This window comes from Mus pahari, chromosome 7 (assembly GCF_900095145.1).
Source record: "Mus pahari chromosome 7, PAHARI_EIJ_v1.1, whole genome shotgun sequence".
Lineage (NCBI taxonomy): Eukaryota > Metazoa > Chordata > Mammalia > Rodentia > Muridae > Mus > Mus pahari.
This window is the reverse complement of record NC_034596.1, coordinates 44,712,484-44,724,904: the sequence shown is the minus strand read 5'-3', so window position 1 is coordinate 44,724,904 and position 12,421 is coordinate 44,712,484.

Genomic DNA, 12,421 nt, shown 5'->3' with positions numbered 1-12,421 from the left:
GCAGCTGCCTTGTTTGTTTGTTAGAGCACAGGACATCAGCGCTATCTTGTAATGGCGAATGTGAGGGCGGCTCCCCACAATAAAAATGTGTTTCTAACATGAAAAGTAATTGAAATCCAAGAGAGGTAAGCATAAAGTGCAACATTATACAATTTTTTGCAGAAAATATAAGAGAAAAATCATAATAACTTAGTGGGTATGAAAGTAGATTAAAGAAAAAAGAAATATTAAAAATTAAAAATATTCATTAAATACATAGCATTTACTTGAGGATAGCTTTTTTGTTTTTTTGTTTTGTTTTGTTTTGTTTTGTTTTGTTTTGTTTTGTTTTGTTTTGTTTTCCGAGACAGGGTTTCTCTATATAGCCCTGGCTCTCCTGGAACTCACTTTGTAGACCAGGCTGGCCTCAAACTCAGAAGTCTGCCTGCCTCTTGAGGATAGTTTATTTAAAATTAGAATTATATGGAGAGTAAATATGAAAAAACTCAAAGATAAAATATAGTAAGCAGAATTAACAAGACAAAGCCTAAAGTTAAAGCAGACATGTTTAAAAAGTTCTCTTGTATCCAAACTATATGAGTGTCTTTTGTTTTGTTATGTATAAAAACATTTTTTTCCAAAAAAGCAATGTGCAATATTTGAACAAAATTGAAGAAAAACCTAGCCATGAAGTAATGCTGAGGATAGCTTCAGTCATTCTGTAATGTGGATTTTACTTGTGGTCTTGTAAAAATGTATAATTCCACAATAGTTTGACTTGATTTTAAAAGGTACTTGGGTCTGTTCAAGGATGATAGAAAAATAATAAGCATATTGTGTCATCAACATACATAAAAACAATAAACCATAGTTTTGATAGCCACATTATTAATCACATAAACTTAAGAAGGCTAATGACAGAAAACCTTCATGTGCAGGAAAACTGGGAAAAGTATGCTGTAAATTCTCAGGGCCTTTTTTTTCCATATTTAAATGATAATAATAAGAACAACAGGTAGAGTAATACAAAAACAGTTTTTTCATGGGTGTGTCATGTTCCAGAGTGTCTAGAACAAAATGGCTGTTCTCATTAGCATTAGGAAATGGTTAACTGAACAATAATCTACTCTGGGAATGAGCACAAGTAAAAAGTAAGATAAATATATCAATATGTAACTTATGATATGATCATTGTGTTTCTACAAGCCCTTTCCCAGTTTTCATATGTTGAGTACAAACAATGGAAACTATGTTTAAGTCTATCTTATCTACTTGAAAACAGTCTGCCCCACCATATAACCCATGAAGTAATTAGTTAAGAATACCTTGTGGCATGTTTTTCCCAGCTTGGATTGACAGTTTAGAGTGAAGGAACTGCCTTAATTTCTTTGCATGCCTTTCATTATCAAATACAATCAAATACATTTACTTGTAAGTGTTGACAGTATTTATGTTTAATTTGATTGATTAATAATAATCTTAATATCTTTGTGCCAGTATCATAGACATAATATTTCTGAGTACATAAATTTCTTAGGTAAGTTTGAATTTATTTTTGTCTTATATGTAAAAACTTACATATATCAATGGAATGATATATTTCAGCAAATGTATATATGTTTAAATATACATTTACATATGTTTAAATCAAATTAAACATAACAGCATCACCAAACTTTGAGCACTTATTTAAGTGAAAAAGACATTTTTAGTCTTTTAATTCAGCTTTTTTAAATTTAAAAGATATTCCCTTTTATATTCAGAAACTTTCCTACCCAACAGGACACATGATAACTAAGTTGTATTTTAGAACCACTGATAGACTTAAGTGAATCTGTTGCTTGGTCCTAATCTCCAAAAATCTATATTATATTCAAAAGACCATCAGATCATCTATTTATACCACATGTATAAGTCTAACCATATGTGATACTTAAAAGTTTGTAGCTTTATAAAAATACTAAAGTCTTTGTACATTTATATTTCAGACACTAAACTCTGGAAAGAAAGGGCCAATTTCTTTGTTGATATTTTCCTATTTCCTTCAATAAGTAGAAAATACGAATATTTTCTTGCAATGTTAAAGAACAGTTTTAAATAACCTTGAGTTACAATTTCCTTTTAACTCTGTGGTATCTTAATATGACACTGCAATTCCTCCCCCCCCCAAAAAAAAACCACCACAACAACAAAGTCAAATCACAAAAATGTATAGTTTTGATGGATCATATTGCAATAAATTAGCTTTGTTAAAGTGGGTATATCCTCTTATCCTTTATTTTTTAAGAATATTAATTCATTTACGTGTATATATCTATTCTAGATGCCTATGTGAATTTTTTTTCACCATGTGTTTGCAGGAACCTACAGAGAGCCCAGAGGAGGCAGATAGATACCCTAGAGCTAAAGTTACAGCTATGGTCTGCCATGAGGATTCTGGTTATTGAACCCCATTCATCTACAAGAGTGGTAAACGCTCTTAACTGAGCAATTACTTTAGCCTTCACTCGTCTTAGTGCTGCTGCTTCTTCATTTTGTAGAGGATGGTTTGGTACCAGCCTTAAAAAGATTAACATGGAAAAATATTGCCAGAGATATTCTCTCTTCCATGATGCCCCCTGCAGCATGACCTTGTTAATTGTCTGAGATACAGATTCTACCTCCCTTAGCTGACAGAAGGTCCTCATCCTTCTCACGCTTTGCTTGATTCCCCTAACTATAAATAATTTACCACTAACGGTTTGGTCTCACAGTTTAGAAACATGGCCTCGACCTGTTTTCCTCCTTGATCATAAGATTAATATGTACCCCTGTGGTTACTCTGTCTGTGGCTTTCTGGATAGACATTCCAAATGCTAATGTCTGGACTCTGAAATATTTCCTAAACAAAGCACTCTAATGAGCTTTATAAGTTAATTTACTCAGAATGTAGTTTTATGCATTATAATGTGCAAAATGCTTTCATGTCTATCATTCATCTATATTATTCATAATGATCAGAAGAGCTGGTGTGTAAGTATATCTTACTTTAATATATATATGGAAACTAAAGGCTTGCAAAGCAATGTGCCTTGACCAGAGCCTCTGAGATCTGAAGTGAGCAGGCTCACCCTTCTCTTGTCTGTCCTAGTCCCTGTTCTTTGCAAAGATCCACATCACTTGCAATTCAACTCTTAAAAGAATGGAATGCGATGAAAATACAGTTGCTTCGCAAAGTTCGCTTCTTTTGAACTTAAAAATTTTAGTTTCTTACAGTAGTGTGGGATTACTTTCTGTTTTTTTAAGTATAAATATTTAATAGACATAAACATGCCCTGTGCCCTGCTGTGTGCCCAAGAGATATATGACTAGGCCCACAAAAACCAGGTAGCATCATAACAGCAAAATCTAACACACTCAGCATCTTATATCTCTCCCATTCTTATTAATTTTGCATGAAATGTGCCAATAAATTAACTCTTAGCATCCACTCTGTACGATATGCTGATGCTTAGGTTTTCTAGTTTTATGGAGAGGAAAGAAATGGTCTGGTAGAGAAAAAGTCAGTAAAGGGGGAAAATGAAGTGGGAAATAAATTAAGGGTTATGCTTTGCTTTCAGGGGAGTTTTATAGAAATTACTTCATCACAAGCAATTTGACTCCTAGTTTGGTATTACTCTTTCTGAATTGGTTTTATTTAACAGAACATGCTCTTACACATCAGTGAGTCAGTGCAGTAAAGACCATCACTAAAGTTCACTGTCAACTGTCGAACCACTAGTTAAGAAGCACACAAACACACACACTTACAGGACATACACATACACTAAATAAAAGATATGTGGTGGCTATAAAATAATTGTTAATATCATGGAGTGACATAAAAAATCAGATAAAAAATCAATCACACATGTTGTGGTTATAACAATATTTACGTCTAGAGTCAAATATTCCAAAGTTTTCTGAATTCTCTATGCAATTCCAACAATTCAAACCGTAATAAAGCATTCTTTGATGTCTTCTTAATGTTGCTATTGGTTTCAGTTTTCTTTCCTAATTAATATTCATATTAATTCTTATAAGTAAAATATTTTAATGTAAAAAGAAATATTTAACTTATTAAATATTTCTTGTTTGGAAATTATTATTGTTACAGCTTCTCAGATTTTTGCTTTTGTTACTAATTTCTTTTATTATCTATTATTTAATAATTTCAATATATTTCTTGGCAATTGACACAATAGACAGTATTCTTTAAGTCCAAACATATATTTGATACCTTGTATTTGTCTATATTCTAGTGTAAAACTGGTCTCTTTCTTATAACACACACACACACACACACACACACACACACACACACACAAACACACAAATGAGTGGAGAATTGGCTCATCAGCAACTTCTGAATCCAGGGTATCTAAAATATTCTTCTGGCCTTTGTGGTTACTGGTACTCACATAAGTTCCCATTCAGGTGCCTGGGTGCATGAGTGCACACATATACACACGTACATGTACATTTGTGCACACACATGCATGCACAGAAATAGCAATATTTTAATAGATGTTTCATGAGATATATAGAATAGTCACTGAATTTTTTTAATTTTCTTCTTTTTTTCCATTTTCTTTTCTTTTCTTTTCTTTTTATATCTTTCTTTTTGGCTGGAGATTTCATGGACTCTTTGCACATACTAGGAAAATATTATTTTACCAATGAACTTCACTTCTGACCAATTGACTTATTTTGCACATATAATGGACTAGCTAGATATAATGCTTTCAAAATAGCATATAATAAAAATCTCCTCAACAGCAATCTGAAACACCAACAGAAAGCAGACTGCTTTAATAAGCCATAGCCTTTACTCTGTACTCTGGAGTACTGAGAGATACGCAGCTGCATTCTAGGAAACTTCTCATTTCAAATATTTTACTGACTTTCTTGATGTTCTCCTTGTAGAAAAATTTTCTTATTTAAGTTTGAAAGAAGCTAGTGAGTTTTAGTTTTATGTTTTCATACAAATGTGTCATTATATTTTTCTTTCTTTTATTGACATTAACTATTTTATCTTAAGAAAAGATAATTCAACATTGTCAGAATTCACATCATTTCCTCTTTAATTTTATAGATGGCTTTAAACTAAATTCTGTATTTCCTTAAACTTGAACTTTTGATTCAAACATTGATTATGCTTTGTAATTTACAAGGTACATCAGTTAACTATCTTGGCAAATTTAAACCCTTATTTTACTGTTTATGAACAATTAATAAAAAAAAATAATTCATGGGCTCCTCTTGCCTTCTGTAACCATCAGTCATTATTACAATTTTGATCAGTTTTCTTTCATGAGATCCCCTCATCTCAACACAAAACTTTAGCTCTCCAAAATTTCAGTTGAAAAATTCATGAGTCTATCTACATTTGGTCAGTAAACAAATTTATGCCAGGAGACAAAGCGTTATTCTTTGTCCCGGATCATAATTCTAGTCATGGTAGAGGTGGCACCTGTTCTTGTGGAGTCCTGAAATAGAGATGAAAAAATAATTTAAAAATCAAGAAAATGAGAAAGAACTGAGTCACAAGTAAAACAGAAAGACCAAATATTTTTATTGACATGACAAGGAGTATAGAGAAGAATTTCTGTAATGTTGCATCCTCTTTGAAAAGGATACCACCGACTTCACTCAGATATAATAATGTAAACATTGTTTAAGTATTTCAGAAAATATGTGTATAAGTAATAATACATGGATTCAACAAATTTTATATATTGGAGTATGTATGCATGCATGCAATAAATTTTAGCAAAATAAAGATCCATGAGTTTGAAAGAGAGCAGATAGGGGTATATTGGAGGGTTTAGGTAGAAAAAGGAAAAATAAAAGAAGACATGTAATTAAATCATATGCCAAATTAAACAAAAATGCAAAAAGAACGTTAAATTTGGGTCATTTAATCAAGTGCCTTTATTTTAAAGGCAAATTTTCAAGTCTTCATGAATGCAAACCATCTACCAGAGAATGGCAAATCTTTCTACTTCACTATTATTCCTCTCTTAATATACAGAGGAAAGAGGAAAAGGACAGAATAATAGTTCTCTCCACTCATGTGGACCTGATAGATTTGCAGGAGGGCCGAAAAGCAGGAGAAGACTCAATGTAGGTCTGGAAATATAGGAAGGAAAAATTGACAGAAAAAAACTTACTATTCTCCTAATTTCTTAGAAATTATGTGTCTTCATTAGCATTTTTCACAATATATTATTTTTATGATATACTCACATGCACTTTAGTTAACATTATAAAAATCAGGGTAAGAAAATAATATAGACTAGTAAAGGTAAAAACTTAGCCTCTTATTTCTCTTTTTAACCCAGGAAAAAATGACCCACAATTTTATTTTATTATGATCTTTATTGACAGAAATGTTATATTTTTAAATCTCTTACTTAAATAGTAGAGTTAGTAATTTGCAATAGGCAGTACCATAGTATATTTTTTTAACTTAATGCAGAATGTAGCACAATTTCAGTACCTCCTCAATCTCAAAAGAGACCTCATTTTGAGGGGTACTATGCATTTCTATGTCCTAAATTGAAAATTTTTACAAGAATAATTTTGAATCCCAGAAATCATGTGTAAGTCTACATACAGCTTGGGCATCTAAATGGTCAAAATCAGAGATGATACACCAACAATGAATACAGTAGATACAACAATAAAATATTTTGACTCAGGATTGTTGTTGCATCTGAATAATATTTTTCAGTGAGTGTGAGTACGTAAAACTTTCTAAAAAAACTATAGCTTATTGATAGTTGGTAAAGTTGATTCTTTCTATGAAATATTAGAGTATTGAAATAGCATTATTTCTCCATTTACCTGAATCTTCGTAGTTTGTATTAATTTATGTTGTTATAATTTTATGTTTTTCTTTCTTTAAACACTAATATTCATCACATATATTATTTAAAAATACCGTGAGGATATTGTCTCATTAAATGAACTTTAATAATCTTGATAATAATATTGATTAGAACAAGGGTTATCAGACACTGTTAAGACTCCTGAATTAAAGTAATGACGAACACTATAGATAGTTTCATCATATTGTTCTATAATATATAGTCACTGTATTAAGCTTGTTGGGAAAACACATTGGTAATAATAGCACTGTGGTTACCACCTTAAACAAGTAATTAAACATGTAATAGAAAGGGAAAATTCATATTATATGCCTCCTGATGTGAGATAATATGGACAAAGAAACTACCCAAATCATGAGGAAATGAACAACTTAGGAAATTGGGAATATAATGAAACAGCAATCTGGGTTCTTTTTTTTTTCTTTTTTTTTTTTTTATTAGATATTTTCTTTATTTACATTTCAAATGCTATCCCGAAAGTACCCTATATCCTCCCCCTGCCCCTGCTCCCCTACCCACCCACTCCCACTTCTTGACCCTGGTATTCCCCTGTGCTGGGTCATATAAAGTTTGCAAGACCAAGGGGCCTCCAGAATCTAGGTTCTTGTGAACAGCTGACCATGAAAGGTAAAGGTATTTTCTGTGATGGAAGAAGACCAAAAGGCAATATTAGACAATGGGAGGAATTTTATGAGTGCTAGGAAGTTCACTTCGAACATAATTTATATACAGGTATAAGATGAATTTAACATGAATTTAACTATTGTATTCACATTGCATTTCTTTCACTTAATATGTGCCAAATATACGGGAAGGGGCCTACAAAAATGTCCATGAAATGCCAGGAAAATACTTTTATATTTGCATCTTTAGAGAGATGAGAGGTGAGGAATGTAATTGAGAGAAAATTATTGGTCAGCTGAGATAAAGAGAATAGGTAGATTATTAGTTCTATTTTTTTTTGTCCTTATTTCACTACGGCTATAAATGTTCAAAATAAAAATCATTAAGAAAACCTGTGTCACTAGGTCAAAATTTCTCAAGAATGAGTCCTGCTCTGAAGTATGCTTGATATACCCAATGTCACTCCAGTGGAGAAAACTGAATTTTTCCCATTCCCAGCATGAATTCATTTCAAATAGATTTTTGGTTAAGGGTAGGACATTGTATGCACTTCTCCCTTCCCATGCTGAAGTTTTATCTGGATTGAGCTCATGCAGGACTTGTACGTCCTGCCAGAGTCTCCACAATTTCATATGTTCATAGTCTCTGCCATGTTGGGTCTGAAGGATACTGTTTCCTTGGAGCCAACCACCACCTCTTACTTTTTAAAATCTTTCTGCCTCCACATCTCTTTTATTCCTCAGGTCCCTTGAACATTGAGGGAAGATATTTGAGATAGATATACCATTAAAGCTTGATAAAAGACTTGCTTTTTTTAAGGTAGAATTTTAGTAGTGGAATGATATGTAATACATGGAAATAAGGTGACTCAGAGAAGAAGAAAAAACACAATTTGACATGTTCCTTGCATTTGGGCATTTTCTGTCGTCTTTCTCATTGATTTGTTTTTGTGACTTTGTTCTCATGATATCTTGTAAGAAAAATATGAAAAAATATTTTCAGTTCACTATGCTACCAGAAGACATTACCTGAGAATTTCAATAGGAATATAATAAATCTAAATAAACTAGGAAGTTCTGACTGCATGAAATCATAGAAATAGCCTGGAAGACAATGCTTCTTGTCTTGTTAAGTTCAATATGTTTATTTATTTTGTATTGTTATTAGTTACTGCAGAGTGTTATGCAGCCTAATTTGATCTTATTCACTTTCTCTTCACTAAGTCTTCTGAGATCCAACTCTAACTTATTCCCTTCCCACCCATAGGTATTTCAGCTGACCTCTATTTAAAAGACAAAGACAAGGCAAAAAGAAACAAATTTTGGAAAATAAAGATTCATGAAATCTAGTGAAATGAAATAATTTCATAGTATTTTTTTATTCAAGACTTATACTCTGTGATATTCTACATTTACACTGAGAATATTAATAAGTACTTAAGCTGCAAACATTCCCAATAGTATCTTTTCAATACTACCTTTATGTTTTGTTGTAGACTGTAGGTTTGCAGTTATCAGGACCTTTTGACTTGATATTTGCTTTGTGGACTATAAGAAACCTATATGTTAAACTTTGAAGTCAATTAATACTATTATTTGTTCTCAGTATATCCGGAGTTTGTCATGAATAGGGATTTTTCATGAGTTTTTGAAAATCTGATACTGCATTAAATCTGTAAGTATGGAAAGGAAAATATGTAATCATATTGTAAGTAAACTGGAAGCTCTTTAATGTATGAAGATTATGGTAAAGTCAACTATGACTTCTCAAAGCTAAGTTCTGTTTATTTTCCCTGGAGCTTCCTAGAGCTAAGATGTAGATTACATGCATGTGCTTTTCTAACATGTGGGAAATCCTGGTTTCAGTCACCAGAACTTTGGAAAATAAAATAGTTAGTGTTGGTAATTGATCATTAACAGGGCTCACTGCTTAGTATGTTACTAAGTGTAAGAAAGATAATTTTCTCAATTTGTAGATAAAGATGATCTTTCAATTCTGATCCTCCTTTCTTTATCTTTCAAGCGATGGGGTTGCATGGGTATACCACCATTCTTAGTTTATGTATTATTAGGACTGAATTCCAGGATTTTCTGCAGCTAGGCAAAACTCTACTAAATAATTACCAGTACTTCAATCTGAAACTGAGTTTTAAAATACATTAATCAAGAGAAATGGAATGATGTACATCTTTGTCATGATTGCATCCATTTTCCACATATCAAACTCTTTTCTGTCTCCTATGCATAATGTTTTATTATCATGAAAAAATTCTGGCCACTTAGTTTGCATTTAACAAAAAATGTAAATAAGCTGTTTGAAAGAGATAGTAGAGATAAATTAATATACTTTTAGAAAATGTCTATATTTGTATAAATATCATATATAGTTAAAACTGCTTTAAGGGGTTTTTCAAGGCATCTTTTCAAAACATTCTTCTAAGAAACAGAATCAGATAAGTTAAAATATGCTAAGTCACCAATAATAGACAGTGCAGACCAGTGAAGTAATTCAACTTTTTTTATTTATAAAGCATACACAATACACATGTTTCATAATCAGTTCATTTATCTATCTGCTACGTTTTCTTTTTAATAGAATTAGTTCTTGACTCTTTGTTCTTTTCTAGTAATGCTGATATATAGAGACACCTGCTGGGAAACATATGAACAGAAGGAAATTTAAACCTGTGTTTTAGAAACAAGAACAGCTTTCCCCATGTAGTATGAGTATACTTGCCTCAAACAACACCTTTAGTTTTGAGGAACTCCTGCCTCTGAAATATTTCAACATTCATATATATCTAATGCCTTAAAACTGATCAAAAATTCATTACCTGAACATGTAGTTTCAAGAACTGACCATTAGAAGTAATCCTCTACTAAATAAAGTATCCAATGAAGAAAATAACAAGAAACATTTCAATCAAGTCATTTATTAGGTAACTAAATTATTCCTTAGGTAAATTATGTATTCTATAATTGATAATTTATTAGATAATTAAATAATTATCTTTTGAGTTGCTTATAACATCACAGTTTCATAGATTTTACTTTTTAGCAAACTTTTATTCTTGACTTATTTTAAACAATTATTACATATTGAGAAAAAAAGTTCTTTGGGCTTTTATTTACATTAACCTTTTTTGTTAATTTTTACCTAACTGGGTTTCAGAGTTATAACCTAGTAAGTAAAAACATTAAAACTAACAATACAAAATGTAACATTTAGTAAAAATCTGCCAGTTTTTTAAAAACTGTGTTCTAAACTGCAAGCCATCCTTATCTTTTGCTAAAGAATGCTGATGTACCATGCATCATGAGATCATAAAATCTATAGAGAATGTGGGCAGAAGTGATTCCTTGAGTGAATTTAACAATTCCATTTACATGGCTGGCTGAATTTTGAAGAGCAGGGCAAGACTGTAGCCAGGTCTTGGAGTGCAGCCACTCCACTCCACTGCAATAGTTTTCAAGTGATATTCACCAAAATTCAGCTGAACATGGACCAGTCATGTGTGGAGAATAGATGACAGCATGATTTCCAAGCACCTGCTCTATGCTCCCAACCAGATAGGAAGAATACATTACATGGTGACAAACTGAAATCTGGCCTCCAACCATGTGGCAAAGATGCTGACAATTGCTTCAAAGCCAAACTAACATATGATTCAAGATGGGATGATCATTATATAATTTCAAAAGAGAAGATAAGACACCTTGAGAAAGAAATTATATTAAAAAATTACCCTTTCTAAAAAGAATTTAAAGGACCTTAGAAATCCATATTGACCTATTTATTATACATACAGAACCATTCTAGGATGTTTAAGAGCATATATATATGAACAGTTGAGAAAATTCCCTAAAATCAGACAAACTTTGTGTGGAAAGCAGTGTTTCATATCCTATATGTTCTTTTCTTTTTTTTTATTGGATACTTTATTTATTTACATTTCAAATGTTATCCACACCAGAAGCCCCCTAATCCATCCCCCTCCTCCTGCTTCTATTAGGGTGTTCCCCCAACCACCTATTCACTCCCACCTCACCATCCTGGCATTCCCCTACACTGGGGCATCAAGCCTACTGAGGCCAAACAAGACCATCCTTTGTTTCATATGTGGTTGGAGCCATGGCTATCACTGTGTACTCTTTGGTTGATGGTTTAGTCCCTGAGAGCTCTGAGAGGGTCTGGCTGTTTGATATTGTTGTTCTTCCTATGGAGTTCCAAAACCCTTCAGCTCCTCCGGTCCTTTCTCTAACTTCTCCATTGGGAATCCTGTGCTCAGTTCAATAGCTGACTGTAAGCATCTGCCTCTGTAGTTGTCAGGCTCTGGTAGAGCCTCTCAGGAGACAGCTATATCAGGCTTCTGTCAGTAAGCACTTCTTGGAATCTGCAATAATGTCTGGGTTTGGTGTCTGTATATGGAATGGATCCCCAGGTGGGGCAGTCTTTGGATGGACTTTCCTTCAGTATCTGCTCTCATTTTGTCCCATATTTCCTCAAGACAGGAGCAAATCTTGGTTAAAAATTTGGAGTTGAGTGGGTGGCCCCACCCCCAACCAGGGGTTTGCCTAACCTTTGAATATTGTCTCTACAGGTTCTCCCTCTCCTTTGTTGGGCATTTCAGCTAATCTCATCCCTGTTGGGTCCTGGGAGCCTCTTGCTTTCAGGGCATATGGGACTTCCTAGTGGCTAACCCCTGTTCCCAATCTCCCATTGCTACACACCTCTGTTCAAATTCCTGACCCTCTGTATATCATCCCTGTCTCCTCTCATACCTGTTCCTCCCCATCTTTTTCCCCCTCCCCATCTAATCTTCCTCCCAAGTCCCTCCCACCCTCTACTTCCACATTTTGGTATTCCTTCTTCTTGAATTTCATATGGTTTGTGAATTGTATCTTGGG